Genomic DNA, 26633 nt, shown 5'->3' on the forward strand with positions numbered 1-26633 from the left:
CATGGCAGGGAAGGCCTGCCTCCTGAGGCCCACCAAATGTAGGTCTCCAGCAGATGGTCCCTGCAACAAGCCTTCTCTGCCAGATGTAATGAGATGGGCTGATGTAATTGGGGAGAGGCTGGATAACCCAGCCCCATGCTACAAAGGGCTTTAAAGGTTAAAACCAGAACCTCGAATTGGACCTAGAAGGAAACTGGCAATCAATGCAGCTTGCGGAGCAGAGGTGTAATATATGCTCTTCTACTATAGACTCTGACCGAAGAACAGACAATTTTATTTATTCTCAAAAGTTATGATGATGGTATTTCACATATTCTGAATGATAGAACACTTTTAACGAGAGGCTGAATAAACAAATGAGCATGGGAACAAAATGTATTCCAGAAATAACTTACAAGGTGAAAGGCATGTTTGGACATATGAAAGAATGACAGTCAGCTGCCGTAGATTAGTCAATCTGCATAACTTGCCGCTGGCTGGCATTACCTTAAGTTTAATAACACTTTCTGACAAGCATTAGCACTGAGAAAAAAGCAAGAAGCAAAATGCTGCTCACAGGAGCCTCAAGAGATGAGTCATCTGAAGAAGAACTCGGATTTACAATAGGTATGAGTAGTTCTATCTGTGGAAAACTTGTAAGAAACCTAGTATGCTAACATTCTTGCATGTACAAAATATGGGTCTGCAATACATATACATAAATTGTAAGAACCTAGTACATGTTTTGTGAACAACATTATTCATTGTATAGATCAGGAGTTTGATATTAAGTCTGAATAGAAAGGCCTTGCTGAGCTACTGCAGCTAGATTTTTATTCAAGGGATAGCAAAATGTAGAATTGGTTTGCTTAGTTATAATGTTTTAAAATACATTTTCTTTTTATTCAGTCCCAAACACTTACAGAAATCAGCAAAGTGAAGTTGTGTATGACGAAATAGATCATGTAAAACCACAACAGTGCAGAACCAAAATTAGACATTGTCACAAAGGGAGGATAGAGAGCAATTTTAGGGAAATGGGATCTTTATCAATCTGTGTGAAGGCCCAGCAGTGATGAATAATTATTAGCATTGTTCAGTTAATAATACTTTGTTGGCTTAGAACAGCAGTCATGACTTGACACTCGGACAGGGATGTACATGGTCTTAATTTGGTATATTGCCTGGTAAGACAGATTTTTGGAGTTTGGGGAGATTTTGGATAAGAGAGATTTCTTTGGGTTTTGGGTTTAAGAAACAATTTGGGGGAGAGAGATTTAATGTTTTGTGTTTGTAAGGATCAAGAGATGTATTTGGTTGCTTATGAGTTTTGCTTAAGAGTCCCATTGTTTGAGTTGGGCAGCCTTATAAATCTCAAAAACAAAATAAAAAATGGATAAATAAACTAAGCATAATTCATAGGATTGGCTATATGTGCCTTCCTATTTAAGGGTTCATATTAACAAATATCTATTTTTATTCAAACTGTATTTCTGCTATTTCATATAGAAGTCAGGTGCATCATAGCCTCCCAAATTCCATGCACTCTAACCTATAGGTTGGTATCGTGGGAGGCAACGTAGGTTTTTCCTTCTGTAACTTTTTTGCCCATGAGGTTGTTCCAACAGTCAACATATGTATGATTAAACTGAACGTACTCTTGAAGTTAAACTCTAATTTGTATCATAAAAAACTACTTCATCATGATAACGCTTATTACAAACTCTATTATTAGCTGTAGTACATAGTGACTCATCCAGAAGGTGTGCTATGATCTAAAGAGTCTAGAACAGGCTGACATCTATTTAAATGGTTGACACCATCTTTTTCTAAGATTAGTTCCAGTGGATTTGCTTCCAAACTTCTGTGCATTCATCAATTTACAAGTGCTATAGCTCATGAATTTCTCTGGCTGAAACAAAAGCTAGATAACCTTCTCCTGCCCCACCATCATGTGTCTGCCCTGAATGTTAATAGTTGTGCTGTAACAATTCATTCTTTATACCAAAAAGATATGGCTGAACTTTAGGGCATAGTTAGATGATCTTCATCACCCATGTTGTCCCTCCTATGAAATTAAGTAAAAAAACTCTGCCTGACATGTGCCTGTTTCTGCTTATGCATAGGTCTATTTCTTCTGTTTCTGTTTAGTTTTTATTTTTTTTTAAGTGTACACATTTATGTAACTTTGATTTTTTGGGGCAAAAAGCTCATTTTGAAAGATATCTTGATATGTCGCTTCAGCCAAAATCTATATCAGAATATTAAGAGAAGGTGAAAGTTTATTGAGTAAGTTTTTATCTTTCCATTAGTCAGTATCAGCCTTTAGAGGAAGGAATACAAATTCTTTTCTTTTGAAATGAACAGTTTAATGTACTGGATGATCCAGGGCAAATTGAAATATAATGTGAAATCAGTAAGACTCAAATACACAGATAGGCTTTTACATTCTACTGATTTCAACGGAACCTATTCACTTTCAATATAATGTTTACTGTTCTCAGAAGCAGTAACATTTTGGTATTGTGTTCAGACCAGATGTGACAAATTGGTGACCATTGGACAGCAATTTGATACAGCTCCTCCATTCGGTTCATGCAATTCATTCCCTTTATATCAGAGAAAGCAAAATAAAGAAGGAATTTTTTAGCATCCATCTTTTCTTATTCTTGTTCTGTGTCCTGGAGCTCATGTGCTCTGATCCACCCATAGAGCAGAATATGGGTGCAGAATGGACTGTAACACTTCAGGCAGAAAGTAGATTACAACCCCGAATTGTATGTGCCCAGGTGTATGTCTGTGTAAAAGTCCCTGCAAGTAGAAAATTGAGACATGGCAATGAGAGATACTGGCCCAACTTATTTTTCTGCTACACTAGTTTTCTACTTGTGATGTATAGTCCAAAGCAGTTTAGCCCATTCTAAATTTTGGGAACCAGTTCTCTTGTTCTCATGTTCTGCTGCAATACAATCCAGATCTAAGCTCTCCTATTGCAAAACAGAGGAAAGACTGCCTTTGCTGAGGTTGGTTGAGAATGAAAAGGGAACTTCTTCTCCTGTAGATCAGCGTAAGAGTAATGTTAGGAATTTTGGTTTAATCTCTTAAACAGGAGGGTCCACAGCAAAGTGGGACAAGTTGTGGCAAACCCTGTCCCATGGTGACATATCTGCACATAGCTACATGCGTGCGTTATGATGCCACTGCGGCTGGGGTCTGTGTAGTGGTAGCGATGTCACTGCATACTGGATTAACGGTAATTACATTGAACCTTATGGGAAAATTTGCTTCGGGCTGCGACCAATTCGGGCTGCGACCAGAGTCACGGAACGAATTAAGTTTGTAACCCGAGGTACCACTGTATTCCAATGCACCGATGTTGCTACTTTGTCATGCTGTTGTTTGTAGTCAGTCTGCGCGATCTTCTTGCAGCAGCTGACTAGGTGGCCCACTGTTTCTTCAACTTCTTTGCAGAGGCGGCATTTGCTGTCTGTTGCTGTCTTCTTCTTCTTCTTCTTCTTCTTCTTCTTCTTCTTCTTCTTCTTCTTCTTCTTCTTCTTCTTCTTCTTCTTCTTCTTCTTCTTCTTCTTCTTCTTCTTCTTCTTCTTCTTCTTCCAAAAAGTCACTCAGAATGGCTTGCACATATTCAATTACAATGAACAGTCCTTGCCAGCAAGGTTTCAATCAAAAGACATTTTATCTGTTTGTTTTTCAGTGCACTTTCATATCATAGAAATTTTCTTGGTGATAAGACAACCAGTTAAAAGAAATTTGTTTAACAAAACAATATTAAAACCCATAGAGAGGACAGTGTATAATGCACAAGGAAAAAAGGGAGGGGAAGGAAAGGGGAGAAGCAAGTTCCCGCACCAATTCTTAAAGATGAAAAACAGTTGTTAAATAATAGTCAGGTGGACACAATCTTCACAAAAGAGCAACTGGTAATCTGTGCAGTGGTGGTGTCCAAGCATCCCCTCTCACTCCTCCTTTTTCCCCTTGTGTCCACACACACGCACACGCACACATACACACCAGAAGTGGGTAGACAAGCACAATAATTCCTGCACATCACCTTCTCTGGCCCAACATTCATCAGAAATGCTGGAGTTGGGGAGGAGTTAAGCGGAAGTTCAAATCACGTGGCTGGTCTTGGCCATCTCCCGTGCATGGGATACCAGCTGTTCTTCTGTACAATTCACTCTTGCCTTCATCTGTGCACAGAAACACAGTAATAAAAAAAGAAAATAAAAGCTGTGTTCTATGCCAAATGTGCAGATATCAGTACTGTATCAGGCCACGTGTCCGTTTCTGTGTATGTTTTAAATAAAGCCAAATGGAAGTCAAACATAGGAAATTGCTTGGTTATTTCCTCAACTGTCTATTAAGGATTATATTTGTTAGTGTCTCAATAGTGACATCAGAACTAAAGTGTCATCATGGAGAAAGACAGTATTAACTGTTAATTGAGGAAATGGTCCCTCCTGATCATGTTTTTGATGGGCAGGCAGTGTTTTTGTTTTCTGGAAGAGAAAAGTAAGAGGAGGGAATTAAGGTTTAATAAAAACACTTACCCAGAGTGGAGAAGTCTGTTTTTCTTTTCCAAAATGGCAGTAGAGAAAATACTTATAAAGAAAAAAAAATCCACATTTTAAGAACCAGCTTAAATATATAGAAACACACACACTTACTCACACACGCACATACCCTTTTTGTCCCACCCCCCCCCCAATATTTTCCAGCATTAAAACAGACTTTTTATACAGTTTATTTTATACAGTTAAGAAAAACTTGTAGACTCGATGTGTCTTCAAATGCCGCCTCTGCAAAGAAGACAGCACAATTTTTATTTTGTGAGAAGACACATAGTTTACAGCTTTGCTGGATTTTTGTGGATGATAATAGAGAAAATGATACATTGAGTTTTTCTTCCATGTGAACAAGAGAAAGAATCACAGTTGCAGTTACCTCCTGCTTCCATAGCTGTTGACTCTTATTTTGCTCTGTAAAATCATAAAGAACTGAAAACAATTATCTTTCAAGGGACAAGCTGAATGGCTCTCTGTTGGATGTTTTGTTCAAAGGGTTGCCTGCTCAAAGGCTGGTTTTTAAGATCAAAATGGGGGTCAGAGCCTTGACTTTGCACGTCATCATTCAGCCCCACCACTACCATCTTCTCTACTAGAATAATATGCATTTTATTTGTATTTTAATTATAGTGTATGGATGCTTATATAGAAATTCAGGCACATCCTCCTGCATTGTCCTTGTTTGGACAATAGTTAACCCTCCAATCATAGACCTTTAGTTTCTAAATAGCTGAGTACTAGCCATCAGTCTTCCATTAAATAATTGGAGTTCTGCCTCTCTATTGTGTCCTAATTTAGGACACTGATTTTGACTCCTGAAATTAATGTATGTATATATGTATGTGCCTCTCTCTCTCTCTCTCTCCTATCTATCTATCTATCTATCTATCTATCTATCTATCTATCTATCTATCTATCTATCTATCTATGTGAATTGGTACATTTAGTTGTTGGTACACTGCAATATAAGAAATATTGAAGTAGCTATTAAACTTCCTGTTTCTGGTGTGTCTTGCTGGTAAGAGAAGGCACATGAAAGTGAATGGGCTGTAAACAATAGTTCCTACTAATGCAGGATTCTCTAGAATTCTTTAGAAATCTTACAAAAGACTATTGGAATCTGTCAGGAAGAAAATATCTCATTGGGTTACGCCTTTTACTGTTCATATTAATAGAGCAATATTCCGGTCTGCTGGGGACTTTTAGTCTTTTTTTAAAAAAAAGACTAAAAAAGACGATAGAAAGTCTGTATCCATTATCTACTTAGTTTTCCTTGCTTTACAGAGCTTTCGAAATACTGTGAAAGAGACTCGGAGTCCCTTCAGTTGCTTGTCTATTGTGCATTAACCAGGTGGAAATGAAGATATGCTTGTCTGGATTTAATTCCCTTCTTTCACTTTGGCCATAGTGATGGGAAGGTGTCCCACCTGGACTATAGTCAACATACCTCCTGGTTAGTGGGTTCCCCTGCTTCTTTCCCTCTCCCACCCAGGCCAGGAAAACAAGGGCCAATTGCATTACTTTTGCAGGTATAGCTTTGGAGGACTGGTGAAAAAGAAAACAGTGATGCAGAACAGCAAGCCACAGGCAGAGTTTGCCTTCCAAGAAGGCTGGGGGTGGGCTGAGGATGGTAGGCAGCCTGACCTTGTTCTGGGCAAGCAGGAAGGATGGGCCAGCCCTTAGAAGGGAATGTGCCTGAGAAGACTGGATGTGTGCCAAAGGGGCAGCATAAATAGGTGTGTAAAGTGGGAAGGAGAGGCTGAGCGTGGAGGTGGGCCAGAAGGAGGAACGGCCCACAGTTTGGCTAAGTGGGAAAAAGACCAAATGGCCATTGGAGATAGCAAAAGGGGAGAAAATGAGCAGTGAGTGGGTGGGAGGGAGAGACTGACATTTTGGAAGCATCTCTCACAAACAAGTTTGTTTGTTTTCATGCAGATAGTTCCTTTTCAACTAATAAAGGAAGGATGATAGGAGACTCCATCCGATGTAACAATTCTGTGTTAATAAAGTCTGTTTTGATGGTACTTACAAATCTATCCCTGTAGAGATTCACACTAAATTTCTTTTGCATTCTGACAGATTCCTCATTAAAAACAAAACAAAACGAAAAACATTCTGCTTGTTTTATGTTTTCTCCCCAAACACAGAATAAAGGATGGGGACAAAAATTTAATCAGCTGAAAAAAAGACAGACATAAACTGTATTTGTTATCATGGGAATCAGCTGTAAACCCATATTAACAAATGTTCTTCCCTTAACTTGCATCATAGTGTAAAATGACTTCTATACTTGTCCTTATTGGCTCTGCCCCAATTTAGAGCAAAGTTATGCTTCCTTAAATTATCTGGAAAGAAGTGTCTGATTAGAAGGTCATAAATAAATGACTGATGCAATGTGACAGTAAGTGTGATAATACTGGGCTAGAGATCACAAGGTTTGGGTGAGCCACAAACTAAGTTAATATAAGACTATAATCAGAAAATAAGCCTAAAATGGTATTGGCTAGTGAGTAATGAGGCAACTCTCATTATGACAATGGCCCCCTAAACACCTCTGCAATAGAAAATAGAAGAAAAGCTGCATTTTCTGCTTTCTTCTAAGTAATCACCTTCAGCCATGGCCACAATAAATGCTACATTTAATTAGGACCACATCCTAATAAAGCTACAACATCAAGTTCTCATCAAAAAGGGATGAACAATCAGCCCCCAGCCAAAACCCTATGCAAGAACATTTTAAATCTCTTTGAGTATGATTTTTTTTTTCCTACGATAAGAGGAGATTTAATGTTTTGTACTTTGAAATATCTCTGCCTTTTAACATCTTCTGCTGGAGAAGCAGGAATGCCATCATTTATTTATTTGTGGAAAAAAAATATACCACCTAATTTGCGATTCAAAGTGGTTAATAATTCCAAAGCAGGAAGAGCAGAAGATGTTCTGTCAGAAGAGCCTGACAAAAGTATAACTCATACTCAAATAATAAAACCTGTCCATGAAGCAACCCTATCACCATTAGTATCCCTATGCTCTGTGTAACAAAACAGTCAAGAGGTTTCTGAAAGATGAGTAGGTTTCAGGCTTCATGTACTGCAGGCAGGAAATGTTCCAAGCCATGGGGCAGCTACTGAGAAGGACTATCATTGGCCCCTCAGCCTCTTCAGTTCATGTAGGGTGGGAGCCCTCAAGCCACTTCTGGATTGCACATACAGTCAAGTTAAGCCTTCCTGGGAAACACTGTCTTGCAGGTGGCCACAAACTGGTAGCCAAAACAGTGACTAAAGCATAGCTAAATGTGCTACTTTCAGTTAATAGTCGACCCACTACATTGTGAACCAACAGAAGCTTCTGAACCATTTTCAAAGGCAGCTGCATGGAGCGTGCATTGAAGTAATTTAAGCATGGTGATGAAGACATGGATGATTGACATCAAGTTCAAAAACGCTCACAGTTGGTGTACCAGCTTCAGTTGAGCAAAGGCCCAGATCATGCCATCCATCTCCTGCTCTGGACAAGAGCCATGTCCAGGAGGAACTGCAAATCACATATTGCTCCATCAGGGGAGAGCTACCCCATTCAGAACCAACATTAGAGCTGGGGTGAAACCAGACCAATTACCAACAAACAACACCTCCATGTTGAATGAACTTTGAGCTTGCTTTGACCTATCCAGTCCCTCACACCCTCCAGATACCTATTCAACTTCAGGTATTATTCTCATTTTGGAAGAAGCATTTACATAGTCCTACTCAGAACTGGACTGAAAAATGTTGCTCCTTTTTTTTTTTCATTATCATTTAACTTGTGAAAAAGATTTTATTTCAAAGGAGGAAAGAATGTTAGTGAAATTCTTATGGTTGGAAGATGGTACTCTTATATTTATTTATTATGAGGTGAATGTCCTGTCTTTCATCATATAGTAATTTTTTGGCAGCAGCTGCAGTGCAGTCTCAGAGAAAGACTTAATAAGGAAACTCTGAAATACCTCTGAACATTTTCAGCTGTGTTGCCCTTCTCACCACTAAGGAAGATCCTTCAAGAAATCATTGGAGAATTTTTCCTTCCACTGAAGAGAGGGGGATCATCTATTCAATTTCTCTCTTCACAAAATTGGTGGAAAAACTTAGAATTCCATTTGTGGCCAGCTCTTCTTCAGACAGAATGAATTAATTGGATCTTTTGAATTATTTTAATAAAGCCTTTTATTATAATGTTTTGCTGGTTTCTGTTTCTAAACATGGGATATTATGTTAACGTTTTGTTCATGTTATATTTAAGTAATGTATTCACATTTTATTGTCTTGTGAACTGCTTTCAGTACCATTCTGTCATGGAAAGGCAGGGTACAAATTCGATAAATAAAATAAAATACTAAAACAAATATCTCTAAAAGCCTTCATGCAGAGAACAAACTCAATTTCTCTATGTGAATTTTGTTACACAAACTGGCACAATTCATCATGAAATCAGCTAACCATGAAAGTGTAGGAACCTCAAAGTTTGAAAAAAAATATATGGGAATCTTTAGGTAAGAATAAAATTCAAAGAAAGAAACTCTCACAAAAAAAAGCTGTGGCCATAGAATGCTGATTGCTGCAAAAAAAAAAAGAAAGAAAGAGGGGAAAAGGAAAGAAAAAGAAAAAAAGAAGGAGGAAGGGAAGGGAAGGGAAGGGAAGGGAAGGGAAGGGAAGGGAAGGGAAGGGAAGGGAAGGGAAGGGAAGGGAGTATTCTAGGAAAGGGCAATATCTTTTTTTTTTTTAATCTATCCCATTTATTTAAAAAATCTATTTGCAGATAAATACCTGTCATAGAGGGAGAGCCAGTTTGGCATAGAGGTTAAGGCATCAGGCTGGAAACTGGGAGACTGTGAGTTCCTGTCCCACCTGGTACACGAAGCCCACTGGGTGACCTTGGGCCAGTCACTCTCTCTCAGCCCTGGGAAGGAGGCAATGGCAAACCACTTCCAAAATCTTTCCAAGAAAACTTCAGGGACTAGTCAAAAAGTTGACTCAGCCCCAAAAAACCAAAAACAAAACAAAACAAAAAAACCAGAACATCGAAAGTCTCTTCAAAAATATTCAGTGGATGAAGATAATACTTTATTAGTCTCCCCTGGGGGCGGGGGGGGGGAAGCATTGTCACATGTTAAATGAATGCTAGACAGAACCTTAAAGGTCACTGTGGCAGAGGCGGTTCATAAGTGAAGTCCTGGAATGAAGAGGGAGCCAAGGGCAGCGCTGCTTCCAAGGATACCCCCTTGGGTATAGTAAAACTTTTATTTATTCTTTATTTCCAGTAATAACTCTGGATTCCATGGCATTCTTTTTTTTAACTTTAATTTTATTTTCAACACAATGAAAAAAGTATAGAAGCAGAATTCATATATCCTTATTTAATTTAGTTATCTAGGATCCTGGAACTGGGTCCATAGGTCTAAGCCAGATAAGGTAAAGATTTATTTATTTATTTATTTATTTATTTATTTATCCAATTTGTCACCACCCATCTGGTGAAACGAATCTGGGCGGTTTACAACAAGATAAAAATTCATTAAAATACAACATAAAAACAACCATAAAAAATGAATAAGTTCCAAGAAAATAGAAAATTGGCAAGTAATTCCAGGGAGCATCATCAGGGGGTTAACCACCCCCATGGACGGGTGGAGCCCATATCGCCTCATGCACACTGGCAGAGCCAGGTCTTTAAACCTTGCTGGAAAATCGGGAGGGTAGGGGCCTGCCGCATCTCTGGGGGGAGAATCTTCCAAAGGGGAGGGGCAAGAGCAGAGAAGGCTCTCTTCCTGGGCCCCACCAGCCAACATTCCCTTGCTGACGGGATCTGCAACATGCCCTCTCTGCCTGACTGGGTGGGACAGGTTGGTGTAATGGGGATGAGATGGTCCCTCAGGTAACCTGGACCCATGCCATGTAGGGCTTTAAAGGTAATAACCAAAACCTTGAATTGGACCCAGAAGCAAGCTCCTGCAGTAAAGGTGTTACATGTGCCATCCTAGGGGCACTTAATACCACCTGCGTGGCTGCATTTTGAACCAGCTATACCTTCTGGATACTCTTCAAAGATAGCCCACATGCAATAGTCTAACTGAGAGATGACCAGGCCATGAGTGATCATAATAGTGATGTCTTTTCATCATCAATAGAGATGTCTTTTTTGAGTCCGCTTTTCGATTAAAGCAGTTTTCCAGCTGCCACTATCATGGCCGCTACATAGAAGTATTCAAATCCTTTCCTGTTTTCCAAAATCTTACCACTACCTATCTTGCTTTAAAAAAATCCAGAAAGGGTAAGGAGAATCCTGGTTGGCTTAAAGGAGCAACAACAACACAAGCTTGCCTTCTGGCCGATGGGTGCTTTGTGAATCACTGCACTCACCAAAACACCTATTTTGGGAATAGTAACGTTCATGTAGTGGCAACTATTTTGTTTAAGCAACTCTGACCTGTTCTTAAATTTCCCAGTGTGGCCTCTGGCCCCAGAGTTTAGACCTTCAGTGACAGCAGCATTTGCAGGGTTAAAATCTGCAAGATGACGGGCACAGCATTATGATCCAAATCCCACCTTTTTTATACTCACATACAAAAGGGAGTGGAGATGGGATCATGAGGCAGATTTTGACCCCTCTCCCTGGAGACCTCCTTGCTCTGTGATAGCCACTGGTAATGCTCTTTGTGGGTTATTGTCCTACTCTGTTGATACCGAAGGAGGAAGCAATTCCACTCCGCTTTCTTGGTGCAAAATTCACATCATTGTTTTACTTGTATGTGGAAAACATCCTGGAAGAAAATTCACCTGTTCCTGGCAGGCATTAGCCCAGATCAATGAGACAGTTTTTCCCACTCATCCCTTAGATCAGTGTTTCTCAACCTTGGCAACTTTAAGATGTGTGGACTTCAACTCCCAGAATGGCTGGCTGGGGAATTCTGGGAGTTGAAGTCCACACATCTTAAAGTTCTGAGGCTGAAAAACACTGCCTTAGATAATGCTTTTTTGGGCCTTCTTTGTTGAGGTCCACCACACATGCGAAAACTCTGCTTTTGCAATTGGAGACTTCTTTGACACTAACGGCTTGCAAAGCTGTGGTGGATCATCAACAATTCCAATCTCTGGGTTCCCCAGAGAATTACATTTTTAGCTCCTCTGCCTGGCAGCCAAAAGCAAGTCTTCGCATACATCTTATTCTCTCTCTCTGTCTTCCAATGGAGCGATTATTCTTTATCGTCCTCTGTCTCCCGGAAAGCAGCATGATCACGCCAGAAGACAAGTGGGGTGGGTTTACCACCTCCCCCCACCCGCCCTTGTAATAGCTTGTAACAGCTTGTCAGACCAATAAATGAGGGGCCTCAAGGTGTTTCAATGTTGTGTCCCAAACAGCTGCTTCATTTTGGATTGCTCTTCTTCAATATAATGGAAAATTAAATACAGTTGCTTTCTAAAATGTCTTCAAATGAGGAATACACTCTAAGAGACTGGGATTCAACACAACATTGCTATTTTCCCCCCTTCTTTCAATATTGTTAATTGGGTACTAACTTCCTGTTGTCTGTTTTTGAACTTTTTTTTTTTTTAAAAGGCACCATGAACAGATTTACTTTCAACAGATTATAAATGAGATTTAAAGATCTGAGCCAATTTGTTGTCCTTCTGCTGTTCTTATTTTGCTAGTCTCATCATTGTCATCTAATTTGGCCTTGGACCTGGAAACCTTGCTTTCCCCAGCACAATTTAATGTGGATTCGCTTAGCATTCATACATGCTATATCTGTTTCAAAGCCAACAAAGTTTCACAGACTCACAGCTGTGCTGAAAAAATCCCAGGAGCTGCATTAAAGCCATTAATATTTCAGGGCATAAATGCCTTTCACTTTATCACGTGAATATCTGTGTTGTTCATTTGGCAATTTCCTTTCTTCGGGCCAGCAGCTATTCTGTCTTACTCATTCATCCAGTACTATAATACACCTGTGCAGATAACTTTAAACAAGAATACTCACACCTTGGGATTTGCTACTTATAATATTATAATTAGAGACCGGCAGCAGATCATCCCAAATAAAATCACCCACCCAGAATAGATTACAGAGGTTAATGTAAACCTAAGGGTGGAGGGAAGGAAAAATGGCTTAAGGGCATTTATTTGCATTCTTTGCCTAGTGGGAAGGCTATTTTCTAGCCATATGGAAACATAAGAAAAGTTGAGATTCCAAGCAAGGGGAATCTATATTCAGTGCCACACTGGAAAATCTCTCAAGGATGCTTACTACAAGTTATTTAGGGCAGTCTTATCATGCCACAGAATATGATTCCCCTTGCCCTGCAACTTGAGAGCAGAGGTGAATGGAGAGAAAGGAGCCAGGAGGCCTCAAATTTGCTCTGGGTCTCAAGTTCAAAGGGCTTTTGAGATTTAGAGTCTTCCTTTCCCACCAGGAAACATGAATATGTTATGTGGGCCAGTGGGAAATTTCTGTCAGACTAGTAGCCGGCCATTCATATGCCAGACAGATATCAGGTAAGAAGAGAGAATGAGAGAGAGAGAGGACATAGGAGGCATAAACCAGTATATCTCAAGGGCATTAGGATGGGGGAAAGCTGGGTGAAGGCTGGGTGTAGATAATACTGACCTACATTGGCCAGATATGTTGTTGTGATATATATAAAACACAGTTTCATATGTAATCATGCTAGCAACCTGAGGCCTTCTAGATGTTATCGCTGATGAGGCTTGCTGGGAATTTTAGTTCAGCTAGTGCAACCATATCTTGGCTGCACAAATGTGAGTTGCCACGAGATGGCAGCAAAGAGATATTATTTTAAATATTTTCTTTTGTTGCCATCTAGTGGTCATTCACCTTTCTTCAGCCCAGAGCCTAATTCAGTAATGTCAGGATGGCCTCAGGTTTTCCTCTTTTGCCTTTGTCTATATTACAACTCGGTGAAAGTAAAATAAAGTCTAAGCCAGACGGATCTCAGCTTTTCATCCTTATGCAATACCTTCAAGCAAAAATGATTTGATTTTTGGTTCTAAAAGAGGTATATGGCATTAAACTAAATGGATTATTTTTGCCACTGCCCCAAGTTAATGCTTTATTCATCTGCTTTACAAAATTATCTGTGCAACAGTTTCAAATGCTTTTATTTCTACAACAGCTGCAGGGAAGCCATTTAAATTATTATAACTAATGTCAGTGGCATTATAATACTTCAGGGCTATGATTTGTGTATTGTTCATTTGGGAGCGAGGACATCAGTAAGCAGGCATGGCACAAATGGGATTATTATTATTTTTTTAAACAGGGAATATCTGTGCAGTTGAGCAAAGAGCTAGAGAGAGAGAATTTAACAATGTGTTTATATTATATGTTCTATGGATGTTCCAAGAAAACTGCCATGTCTTCTCTTTGTTCAATGGACTTTATTCAGCCATTCCTAGCACTTAAAACATAGACCTGAATCTTGCAGTTTGATTAGTTGTTAACTCTTGATCTCTTACAGTATGTGGGAAAGTAGCTTGAGAGATTTCTCTGAAAATCACCTGTGCGTACCATCTTTTTTCATCATAATACCACACAGATAACAAACTCAAAAAAGAGACTCTGATCCAATCTGATACAAACTCACAAATTCCAAAATGAAATAGATATCCATGCATTCATCACATAGCTTAGCCATTTCATGTATTTATTGCATTTATGTCCTGCTTGTTCAGTGAGAACTCAGTGGGGCTTACACTCTGGGACTGGAATGGCAACCCTGTAAGCAGGTTAAGCTGAGAGACAGTGAATGGCTGAAAGCACCGGGTAAGATCAAAGTGAGAAGGTGAAGCTGGATCTCCATGGTCCTAAACCAGTGTCTGAAATACTACCCTATGCCAGCTGTCATCTGCTGCTGAATCAGTTGCCATGATTAGAGAGAATCCATAGGTCATTGACAGCATATGCATTGCATGAAGAAGTTCCATGACTAAAAACCCGGCATCTCCATTTTAGTCAGTGAGGAAGAGCTGCCTTCAAGACCTTGAAGAAATTTTATTTATTTATTTATTTATTTATTTATTTATTTATTTATTTATTTATTTAACTTGTCCCCGCCCATCTCCCCATTGGAAGGAGGCACTACTGCCAAACCACCTGGTAAAAGGAAGCCTTTAACACAGCGTTTTTCAAACTTGGCAACTGTAAGATGTGTGGACTTCAGTTGATGTCTACACGTCTTAAAGCTGCCAAGTTTGGAAAAACACTGCTTTAAAGGGTGCATTGGGCTTCCTACATGGAAATAATACTCATAGAAAACCTGCCATAAAAAGGAAAGTATAACAGCATAATGTTGCAAGAACTGCTGTTAGCCTTCCATTTCTGGCAGTGAGAAATCTGATGGATTTAATCAGATTTGGTCCCACAGCAAAGGACTGCAGCTTTTTGGCTCTCCGTGACTTGTTCATTCTTTGCTTGTTCAATTTACTGAGATTCCATCTCAATGAAGCTTCCAGGCAAACAGCTATTGGGTGGATTGCACAAAAGGGTCTTTCTACAAGATAGGGAGAAGATGATCAGGCTTTTGGCAAGCAAAGGTGTTCTTGCACTACTTTTACTTCTCCACAACTCCCTAAGGATCAGGGGGCTACACTGGTTTTGTAATGCTCAGAGTCATTATTTTTGATTCAGAAGAGCTTCCTTTAGCCCCAAAGACAGAAACTGGCTTGGAAATAAACTTGGATGACCTCAGTGCTTTGACCTTTTTACAGAAATAGACACCCTGGGTAACAAATTGTGACTGAAGAGAAATACGGTTCACATTTTAATGCAAACCTGCTCAATTCTGTATTTGAACCCATATATGAACCAAGATGTAATTATTGATCAAAATACACACATCTCTGAGTTTGGTAATGCAGTTCTACTTTTTAAAAAGTGGCTATACACTTGCACATGGGCTAGTGCACAAAAAAGGCATTTATCAGTGAAAATACAAAAATGTATTGTATTAAGAAAACACCAAGCAAAATGTAGAGTTGGGATAAAATTGCATGCAGAAGCCTGTGTGTTCGAAGAAAAGCCCTTATAAATACATATGTACAGTGTTTTTGCAAAACAGCTCCAGTAAATGATAGGAAAATAATGAACAATAGAAAAATATGATAAATGAAGCCCTACCCATACATTGTTCATCTGAAAGCTCAGCACAGGAGAGATAATGGCACCATTCAAGTTGCCTCTGCTCAGCCTTCTTCATGGGTGTCCACTCAGCTCCCTTCTCCCCACACTTGCCTACACCACGCATTATGCCAGTTTAGGATGATTGTTGAGGTGTTGAGTTGCAATCTGGGATTTGGGTTCAAGTCTCCATAGAACCGTGAAGCTTCACCACTGTGAAGACTCTTGATAGATAGACATTATCTCTTAGCCCAGCCTACCAACTTGGTTGTTCTTGTTGCCTAGAGCAACTACGGAAAGAGAGGGATATAAATACAAATGGAAAAAAACAAACCAGCAAAAAGTGAGTCCTAATGACTCTGGATCCTAGTAATAGCGAACTGGGATTATAAGATGAATCAATGTACATTCAAGTTGAACATGGGAACAAATATTCTTCTGTTCTTGCAGACTGGGATTAAGTATGCAAAAGGAGCAAAGGTAGGATGAAGGAGATGAAACTAATATGAAAGACAGAGCTGCTCCTTCTTCCCCGTTGATTATATAGAAAAAGAGAGCTAGTGTGGTGTAGTGGTTAAAGCATCAGGCTAGAAACTGGGAGACTGGGAGTTCTAGTCCTGCCTTAAACACAAAGCCAGCTGGCTGACCTTGGGCCAGCACTCCCCCTCAGCCCTAGGACAAAGGCAAGGACAAACCATTTCTGAAAAACCTTGCCAAGAAAACTGCAGGGACTCACCCAGTCAGTCACCAGGGGTCAACAGAGCTATTGACCAGGAAACTACATCCTCAAGTGATTCCAGTAATCAAAACCAAATCCTTTTAAGAGAGCCTTTAGCAGACACGGTTGCATCAGAATATTTATGGGAATCATTGACTGAATTTTCTTGAGAAACGGGTGCACAATCAAAACATTTATAGACACTAGCCTCAAAATGAATATGTAACACAAAGTGATATAATATTGCACAGCTGGGTTTAAATTTCTTCAGCGCCAACAACTATGACTTGGTGCGATTCTGCTAAATGCTACAAACATAACTGGGAATAATGAAAAATGCCAGTAAGTGGTGCATTTTTCAGAAGGATGCTTGGAAAAAGTCAGCCATAAACTTGTAAAAGCTGCCAATAAAAGATGTGTATTGATAAAATACTTTCAGAGCAATTCAAATGGCAGTGGAACAGAAAACAAATGCAAAAAAGGCACTGCTTGTGGAAAATCAGTTGCCTAGATAACAGCTGGACTAGAAACTACATGAAATTGTTTTGCCATGGTCAACTAATAGCTTGACATGACTGGTTTTTGTTTTTGTATCTTCGAATTCCCCGTAGCGTCAAAGAGATAACAAGCCCACCTATTCTTCATTACGATTAAACCTATTGCATGTTTTCAAATGGTTATGAACAAATACTCTAAAACTAGACGAGCCAGATATGGCTCAAACTGTTTTGCTGCCCTAGGCGAACGTTAATTGAGCTCTTTTCTTCAGCATCTTTCATATTTAAAGAAACCAACAGTTCCAAGGAGGAGAATGCAAGAACCAAAATGAACTCCCTTTGGTGCAACATCCTGGTTTTCATATAGCTAGCCAGAAACCCTGGGGAGTCCAGTATCAGATGTACATGCAGCTGAAGAACTTCTCTCAGTGATTATGCTTTTAAAGCATTGTACCTGCTTCTCTGCTGAAGCTCTTAACAAAGCGGTCCATGTAAGATCAATAACTAACAAGACGATCCCTGTCCTCATGTCTGCCTTTTAAAAACACAGCACAAAAGGAAGGAGCGAGGGAGGAAGGACAACATGCAAACTTAGGCAGCCAATTTTAAAATTACAGCGTGATGGCCAGCTTAGATGGAAACAGTTGTGAGGCAGCAAGGGCCCCAGAGATCTGGTCTCTCATGGAGACCCTAGACTGGCCCAGTTTTCCATCTTTCCAACTCAGTGACAGTTGAGGGAACAAAGTGTTGGATGAAGCTGCTAAACCAGCAGTGCTGATGGCCTGGACCTGCAGATTGTACCAAAATTAGAACTTGTTTTCCTTGGGTACTTTTTTCCAGTCACTGATATAGTTGAGAAAATGTCAAGAACTGCCAAGACCTGGTTGGAAAAGGGCACAGTTGACCTGCATCTTGGTTAAAAGGTAAGGGTGAGGGAAGTGAGGAGTTATTTTCTCCTGCATGTTGGCTTCAAAATTAGCCTGGAGCTCATTTCTCTCAACACATGATCTTATATTGCCCAAATGGATTGAGTAGCAATTATGGGGGCTAAGCAATGTTTTAACAAAGCATTTGCCCCCCCTCCCCCCCGCTCCTCAAGAGGCTTTTAGAAAGCCGTCTTCCTTAAGCTGAGCCTCTCATATAGCATGGGTAAAGTATGCTGATCTACCACGTGGGGTTATTGTAATACGCATATATTTATTCAACTATTTGTTCCAAAGCTTTATGACAAAAATGTGCTCCCTGGCTTTACTGCAAAATCAGTCTCTTAAAAATCCTATCCCCCCTCCCCCCAACACACACATGTAGAGAAAAACAGAAAGAGGAAAAACACTGAAGAATATAGCAGCCATCACAATCAGCAACCTATCAGTTAATAAAGTTTCCTTCGCTGTTCATTTAAAGACACCTAGTCCAGCCTGTCACACTGCTAGTGGTGTCTGCAGCAATCTGCAGTGACACTAACATAACACACAAGTGCCCCAGTTATATAATTGGCACCCAGACCTCTGGGGTAAGTACATTGGGACATTTGCATGAATTACATGCACTTATGTCATAATTTCACCCTGCTCCTCTTTGACTGCCTGTGCACATTGCAGTTGTGTTGGGCTACAGTTCCCATCCTCCTTTGTTAATATGGACAGTCATACTGGTTCAGGAGGGTGGGCTTAGCATCCAGCGGAGTACCTGGTTTGAGGAAAATAACGCTAAAGCGTTGTCTTGTTTCGGCTAGGCTCCCAAGGAAAATCTGTGATGAAGTAGACATTCCCAGGACCAAATGTCATACCTTAAACTTGTAAATCCTTGACTACCTACATGCAGGAGTATTGTACTCACAAAGAACTTCATTGTTAACAGGAACCATGGTTTCATCAAAAGCTTTGGCAGACCACCTCATAAGCAAGCCACATTTGTAATAATAGCTTATGGCTGATAAACTTCAAGCTTATATATCAAGAGTTTATTAAGAAAATGCAGCCATTTCAAATAATTTGTTATGCCAAAATGTCATAACTGATTTCCCTGCAATAGGCCTATAACTGGAATTATTCCTCTATCCCCCATGGATTACTGGCAATGCCCTGGTTTAATCTGTGGCCCCTGATTAAACCTCTTGGAAGTTCAACTGCTGCCAGTTTTCAACGGAAAATGAAATACAACTCTGGGAAGTTCTAAAATAGGACACCGACAGGCATAGCAGACACACACACACAGTGAAATACATTCTCCCTCCATCCCCCTGGAAACAGAATATGCATAACCTGGATCCAACATGCCCATGTTTTCATTATAATCTTGCCTTTCCACCAAATCAAATATTGCCATTTCCAATTTAATCCAATCCCTTTAGCAGTGTTGGATCCAGTAACTGATCCAATGTTTCTCAACCTTGACAACTTGAAGATGTGTGGACTTCAACTCCCAGAATTCCCCAGCCAGCATGGCTGGCTGGGGAATTCTGGGGGTTGAAGTCCACACGTCTTCAAGTTGTCAAGGTTGAGAAACATTGAACTAAACTAAAGCACTTTTGTTTAAATACCGTCAATAGATGTAATTGTTGTGAGAGCTGGTTGTCAGATTAGTACTTTGAACACCTGAAAGCAATAAATGTGAGGCACTGTTTTTTCTTATCAGGGGTGTGGCAGATAAAGTTCCAGACTCCAAAGGTTTGATAAAGGTATTTACCTCCCTCCATTTCAGTTGAATGAGCACTAACAGTTCTGATTAAATGTGATCTCTCTTTCTCTTTCTGTCACAAACACACACTTGTAATGTCATCACTACTAGTTAGGATTTTTTTTAAAAAATGCAATTAAACAAATACACTGAAAACAATGGATAAAAACCAATTAAAAAAAACAGTAATATACACAGATCCAGCCGATAATCAAACTGTTTCATGGTAATACCAAAGCAGACACAAAACATCCACATACCAGAATTGGCATATTAAATGGATATAAATCACTTATATATATCACGCACATATGAATGAATGTTTTGGGGAAAAGCTTGATATTGATGTGTCTCTAATTCTCAGGTATTTTCTTCTTAGTAATCCCCACCCCAAAAAAGTGACACAGGGGGGTCTTCAGGGTGTGGTCCAAAAAACTGCATGTAAAAAACAGGCAGAGTTTCAATCACACTGTCACAGCCACCATCTTGACTTTTCTGACACACCCTGTGGACACTCCTCTTTCTGCATGATTTTCCACATAGCCATCAGCAGTGGTTGAAGAGACTAGAAAAAAGGCCCTGGGAACCTGATCCTGGGGGTCCATAATGCCTCCCTCCTTTTCTGCAAAACTGTGCAACAGGGTATTTACCTGAACAATTACCCTGAATTCAAGATCTCCTTTCTTCTGGACAGTCTTTCCTGTCCAGGAAGACTGGAGAGTTAAAAAAAAAAAAAAAGGACAACCTTAGCTGCCTCTTATGTCATATTCTCAGCTAATTTAAGATGATCCTCTCCCTGATTTTGACAATAAATTATGGGAGGGAGGAAGTCATAGACTTCTTTCTTGATAAATTACAGTAGAACGTGATATTTGTGTCTGGCTGTTCTGGTTTCTTCCTGGTGGAATATGGCCCTTAAACTGTCTGATTGCATTGTTTGTACTAATAAACTTTGTCCTTTTTTCATTCTTTCCTTCCTCATTGCTGAGGCAATGAGAGTGATCCTATCCAGTTTTTGCCAAATCACTTCTCATGAAGTTGCCCTCAATGTACTGACTGCCGACAAAATGTTGTTGACACAACTCCTGTAGGACATCGCTGATTCTTGTATAATTTTATTTCTCTTCAACTTGGCATGAATATTTCTTTTCCAGCTGGCTGTGAAAGGCTTGTTATTAGTGTAAAGATTCACTTGCTCTCTCTGCATATTTCCATGTGTACCGCTAGAGAGGTCATCCAGAATGTGCACTTGGGAGTATAATTTGATAATTGGATGGGATGCAGATTGGAAACTGTAAAAATTCAGTTGTAATCAACTGAATTTCCTTGCAATCGACAATTCCATTCCATATGAGGGTATGGCAACTTTTCAACCCTACCTACCAGACCAGCAACTCCCAACATCTTTTTCTGCATAGGGACCACAGCATTACTACAGAAGGCTTTCCAAGAACCATCATATGTACCTATAAGCTAGGGGTTGGCAGTGAAGCACCTGTGGGGACTATAGCACACATGCTTACTCATGTGGTATCCCTGTACCTCCAAAATTAAATGAAAAATAATATAAAGAAATTAATCTTTCTTAAGGGTCAACATCTTGAGAACCTGTCAAATTTCAAAAGGTTTTTGGGGTTGCCACTAGAAATATTGCAAGATTTAGGGCAGAAACAACAAAATCCCTCAAGACCTTTTGATCATCTTGAAAGATTTTGGAGAGAGAGAGAGAGAGAGAGCGCTGGATTTCAGCTGGAGTTGTTGAAAGTATTTAAGCAGAGAAAGAGGCTGAAGGAAGTTCAGGAAGTTTCCTTAGTCAGTGGAAACTGCTTGTTTGAACTTTCTAAGAAATGCATTGGAGATGGAGGAGCATTTCCCTTTTAGTCTAGCCATTAATAGTGATGGGAATTAAGTCATTTAGGCTGTGGAATTAATGGTCTTACAGAGCCCATCTCTTTTGATGGCAATGCACGTATATATACTCTGTGTGTGTATGTATGTGTGTGTGTATGTATGTATATGTATGTATGTGTGTGTGTGTGTGTGTGTGTGTGTGTATATATATATATATATATATATATATATATATATATATTTCAAAATGTCATATGCCAGCCTAGTTTCACTATGGACCTAATTTGCTGGTCAGGCATTGGACTTTGACCTCAGAAGTCCTCCTGGGAAAGCACCATTGTTAGTCAGATTAATGAGATCTCTTGAGCTTCAAATTGTGGGACACAAGGAACAGAGCCTGGGAGCAAGAGGGAAAAGGGAGAATGGGAAAAAGAAAGGAGAAAGATAGAATTCTTTTAGAAATGATCAAGCATTATATGTAAAAGAAATATAGGGTGCAAAAATAAGTGCTGTCACAAGAAGCCCTATTTTTAGGAGTAAAATGACTTCAGCGTTGACTTCTCCAAGATAAATGAATTTTAAAGTGTAGTGGTTAAGGCACCAGGCTAGAAACAAGGAGGCTGTGAGTTCTAGTCCTGCCTTAGGCACAAAGCCAGGTACGTGACCTTGGGCCAGTCACTCTCTTTCAGCCCTAGGAAACAGGCAATGGCAAACCACTTCCAAAATCTTGCCAAGAAAACTGCAAGAACTTGTCCAGGCAGTCACCAGGAGTCAAAACTGACTCAAAGGCCCCAAAATACATACATATATATACATATACAGTGGTACCTCGGGTTACGAATGCCTCTGTTAACGAATTTTTTTGGATTACGACCAGCTCCAGCCGCAAAAATTTACCTCGGGTTGCGAACCAGATCCATGGCCATTTTCCCTGCTGCCACGCGGTCGCGGCTTCCTGTGGGTGAGATCGCGGTAGCAAGGAGACGTTCGGTGAGGCTTGTGGTGTGTTTTGTGGTATTTTGGAAGGTTTTTGGTGTGCTTGTCAGCATGGCTCCAAAGAAAATGCAGAGCAGGCTTGGCAAGAATAATGATGATGAACGATAACGTGTTCTCTCATTTCCAGAGGGTTATGCAGCACAGGAAAAAACAACTGACTTTAGACAGGTTTTTCCCCAGAACTGAGCCTGCAGCTAAGAGGCAAAGAAGAGAGGAAACCCCTGAAGGAGATCTCCCCAATGTCCTTTTGGAGGGGGACTCTCCCTCCAAACAATAACTGCCTCCCCACCCCATTCTCCCTCCTCATACTGTGCTGTACTGTACTTTTTTTTTCATGTTTTTGTGGTTTAAAAATAAAATGCATATGTTTCAGAACGGATTAACTGTATTTACACTGAACCTTATGGGGGAAATTTGCCTCGGGGTGCGACCAAATTCGGAGGGAGGAACGGATTAACCATATTTACATTGAACCTTATGGGAAAATTTGCCTCAGGTTGTGACCAATTCGAGTTGCGACCAGAGTCACGGAACGGATTAAGTTCGTAACCCGAGGTACCACTGTACATATACATATATACATAAATATATATAGATTATGTAGAGAGAGTGTTTGTGTGTGCGATGTTTAGAGAGAGATCCATTTCACAGAACCTGAGCCTTTAAGTTTTTCTTATCGACTGTGGGATTATTTAGCCTGGACTAATACCATCTTCTTAAGAACTAGAAAATAAAATCGGATGAACTAAAGCACATATTCATTAGGGCAATTGAAACTTCCCGGATCTTGTTGATATGTTGATTTTCTCTCTTACTGAAAGGGCACCTTGAATTCCCTTTTATACGGGAATGGTAGTTTTTGCTACGTGCTGCAGTGCCTCTGGCAAACATTCACACTTCATGTCTTCCTCTCTTTCGTTTTCCTTACTGCTTATTGCTTCCATTTATTTCTTCTGCAGAAGAACGCACAGGCCTTTAACTCAAGAAGATGATAGAAACTATATTTGAAAATCCTCCCTCCCCACATGAGTCATCTTGAAAGTTCATTGCAACATAGCAAACACTGGGAAGCTGATCTCAGCTGTAGGTGTGGGGTCAATGTAGCCTAAAACGTGTTTCTTTCTTACTAAGTTGATAAGGACAAAGGCAGAGTACAGATTGGTTCATCCTGCACCACTTTGGTGCTAGAGGAGGAATAGACTAGCTGCTGTATGACAGCCCAGTTTGCAGGGGTATTTGCATGGGGTGGGTCAAAAATGTCAAGATGGCAGCCACCACCATACAATCAAAGCCCAGTCCTTTCTTATGTGCATCATGATGGATGCAAAAAAGGGGTGGGGCCAATTGCATGGTTGTGGCAGCCATGTTGACTTCCTTTGATGTTCCTCTGTGGACATCCCTGCCAGTTTTTATGATTCTTCTTCTGAAAAGGTGACTTACAACTACCATAACTGTTATTTAGCCCTCATGCATGCAACAGTAAAGGCTTATCCAAAACGTCTCTCCTATTTTTCTGCAGCACTTAATGGAGGTTCTTGAAGGCCAGGGCAAGAGACAAAACATTTCAGAGAACATTTCCATTTACTTTGCATGTAAAAAAGTAGCATGCTGCCTTATTTGTTTCAAGACCTCTCCTGCCCAGCACTGGGGGAAAAATGCTACACTTCCAAAGTTTGAGCCACAGTAAATCTTTCAAGTGCTGTTGCTCTCTATCATTTTAAGTGCCACAGACCAACGGAGGAAGTGGCTTCCAGGAAGGATTATTACAGCAGAACACCATGTTGTTTACCTTTTGGGATAACGGCAGTTAGTATAAAAACTGGCCAATTGCTTGCCTGTATATCTTTTTTTTTTCATTTTAATGAAATCTGGAATGAGAATGACACTATTAAAACTCCCACCTCAGGTTCAGCTGAGACTCAGAAACATGACTCTGTTTGGAGAACACTCACAAATCACTTTGTGATCCCCCTTTATTGTGAATTTCTCTTGTGGCTGTCAAACCCAAAGTCTTTGGAAATAATTAAGTATTTTATTGTAAGGTAGTTCTAAGAGATTAAATTTGCAATTTGATGGTTCTTGGAAAGAGTCATAAGATACTGTAGACCTCTGTTTCTATCAGAAAGAGCAGCTCCAGAAAAATGATGTTGGAGATACAAAGCAAAGACCAAGGCCGTGATTAAGATTACAACATTTTTGCTACATACAATAAGCATTACTATTATGAAAACTCAGATAATGTAAGATGTAATGGGAGATACTTAAGATGAGCGCCTGCTAGCGCTTGGTGTCATCTCTCTCTCCCATATTAGATTCAAGATGAAAAAAACATGCAAGTGAAACTTTGTTCTGGATGGACAGTTTTCTCTTTGGGGAAACCTGCTTTTCCAAAGTTCTTAACCACAAAGAAAGAAGCTGGGTTTATACATCACACTTAGCCATGAGTTGAACGCAGGCTTAAAATAAGCCAGACTTGATATATGTTAGACCAAAGCATGAATGATGGTTTTAAAACCTCAGTGAGTCAGTTCACACATTGCACTGAGCTCAAATTAAGCAAAACTGCATTATGGCTTAGCAGAATGTGTGATCCTATTCAGAGAAAGGAGAGTAAAAGAGAGAATGAAGCTTGTGCACATTCAATTTTAGCTTTTTACCTTTTCTGTGTAGGAGCTGGTAGGATTCCTGAAGAACAGGGACACCCAGTGTGATAATGATATGATAAAGGTGGCCAATATGAAGCTGTGGTTAGATTGTTAGGCTTAAATTGGAGACATATAGGCTAGAATTCTTGCTCAGCCATGGAACTCACTAAATGAACCTGGGCCATACAGAGTCTTTGGGGCAAATTTACCTTAGAAATTTAGTGTGTGGATGAACCATGTATATTGCCTTCAATTCCTCAGAGGCAGAATGTGATTGCAATAATAAATAGATAAATATGAACAAAAGTAGCATTTGAAAAACATCTAAACTACATTGTGCATGTCTGGGACTGCAGGAAGGAGCTGATGGCTCACTGTTCTTAATGGAACACATTATTTTTCCAAGTACATCACTGAAGCTGGCATCCAAGTCATGAGTGATGACTCTGATGGGTTTGAGAAAATACACCAGTCTAAAGAAAAAGCTTCTGGGAAATGACCATCATCTGGCTCAGAAAGTTGAAGAAAGTAACTTTGCCAGCTCTCAGATTCCTGGCTCTTACCTCCAACAGCCAGCAGAATGTATGACCTTCAATTTTCCCGTAACCTAAATAGATGCTCATCCCATGAAATCAATAATGGTGCTTAATACAAACAGTAGCCTCTGCTAACGTAGAAGTAACTTTGCACAGAAGACATTTGAGTCTTATTCTGCTGTGTAGAATGACAATATCCAGATTCCAGATGGATCAAGGCAAGTGTACAATGGAAGAATGTGTGGTAGCTGTTAGGAACAGAGAAAAACTGTTTAGCTTACCTTCTGAATATGTTTCTAAAACACAGTTGGATAAATGCAATTTAATTATGAGTTATTCTTTTTGTATGATAGGCTGCTATTTTGACCAATCAGCTGGTCTTTCCTCATTTTGATGCTGTCCAAAACAGTTGGATTGTAATTCTCAGATATGCTAGTTGGGAATTCTGGGAGTTGTTGTTGTTGTTGTTGTTATTATTATTATTATTATTATTATTATTATTATTTAGACTGAATATAACCGCCCACTCCAATAGGCTCTGGGGTTGCAGTCCAAAGGCTGTTTTAGAGTGTTAAAAACAGAGAAAGAGCTTTGATGACCAAAGCTGCATTTAATCATCATTGTGTTTCCTTCAGGGGCCAGCCAGATGGCACTAGAAAGTAAGTGCTGAAAGTCAGTAGTTCTTTTTTGCTGGTTTGTGTCCCACAACTGGTAATCATTGGCACAGCACCTCTGAATTTTGGTATCCCACTTAATTATCCTGATCAATGCTGCTGATGACCTTATCCTTCTGCAGCAACTTTTCCAGCTATTTAGTGAATGGCTATTACTACATGTAGTGACTACAATTTCCAGAAAATTAATTATGCTTGGAAGGGGCATCTATAATAACAATACCCATCAATTTATCCAATTTATAATAACCATACCAACCAATTTATCCAGAACATACAAAGCTAACAAGCCTCTAAACTCTTCA

The 26633-nt window shown here is 39.8% G+C and overlaps 1 long non-coding RNA gene across 2 annotated transcripts in view; it reads left to right on the forward strand.

Moving 5' to 3' along the window:
* Positions 1-527: 527 nt before the first annotated feature.
* Positions 528-26633, forward strand: part of LOC148214322 (uncharacterized) — a 106016-nt gene continuing 79910 nt past the window's right edge. For both annotated transcript variants that reach the window (XR_015798265.1, XR_015798266.1), the window contains exon 1: positions 528-606. This is a non-coding gene — a long non-coding RNA (uncharacterized LOC148214322). The remainder of the gene's footprint in view (positions 607-26633) is intronic.

Source organism: Python bivittatus, unplaced genomic scaffold (genome assembly GCF_059951505.1).
Source record: "Python bivittatus isolate LINGU-HERP-01145 unplaced genomic scaffold, Pbiv_v1 ctg000570_np1212, whole genome shotgun sequence".
Lineage (NCBI taxonomy): Eukaryota > Metazoa > Chordata > Lepidosauria > Squamata > Pythonidae > Python > Python bivittatus.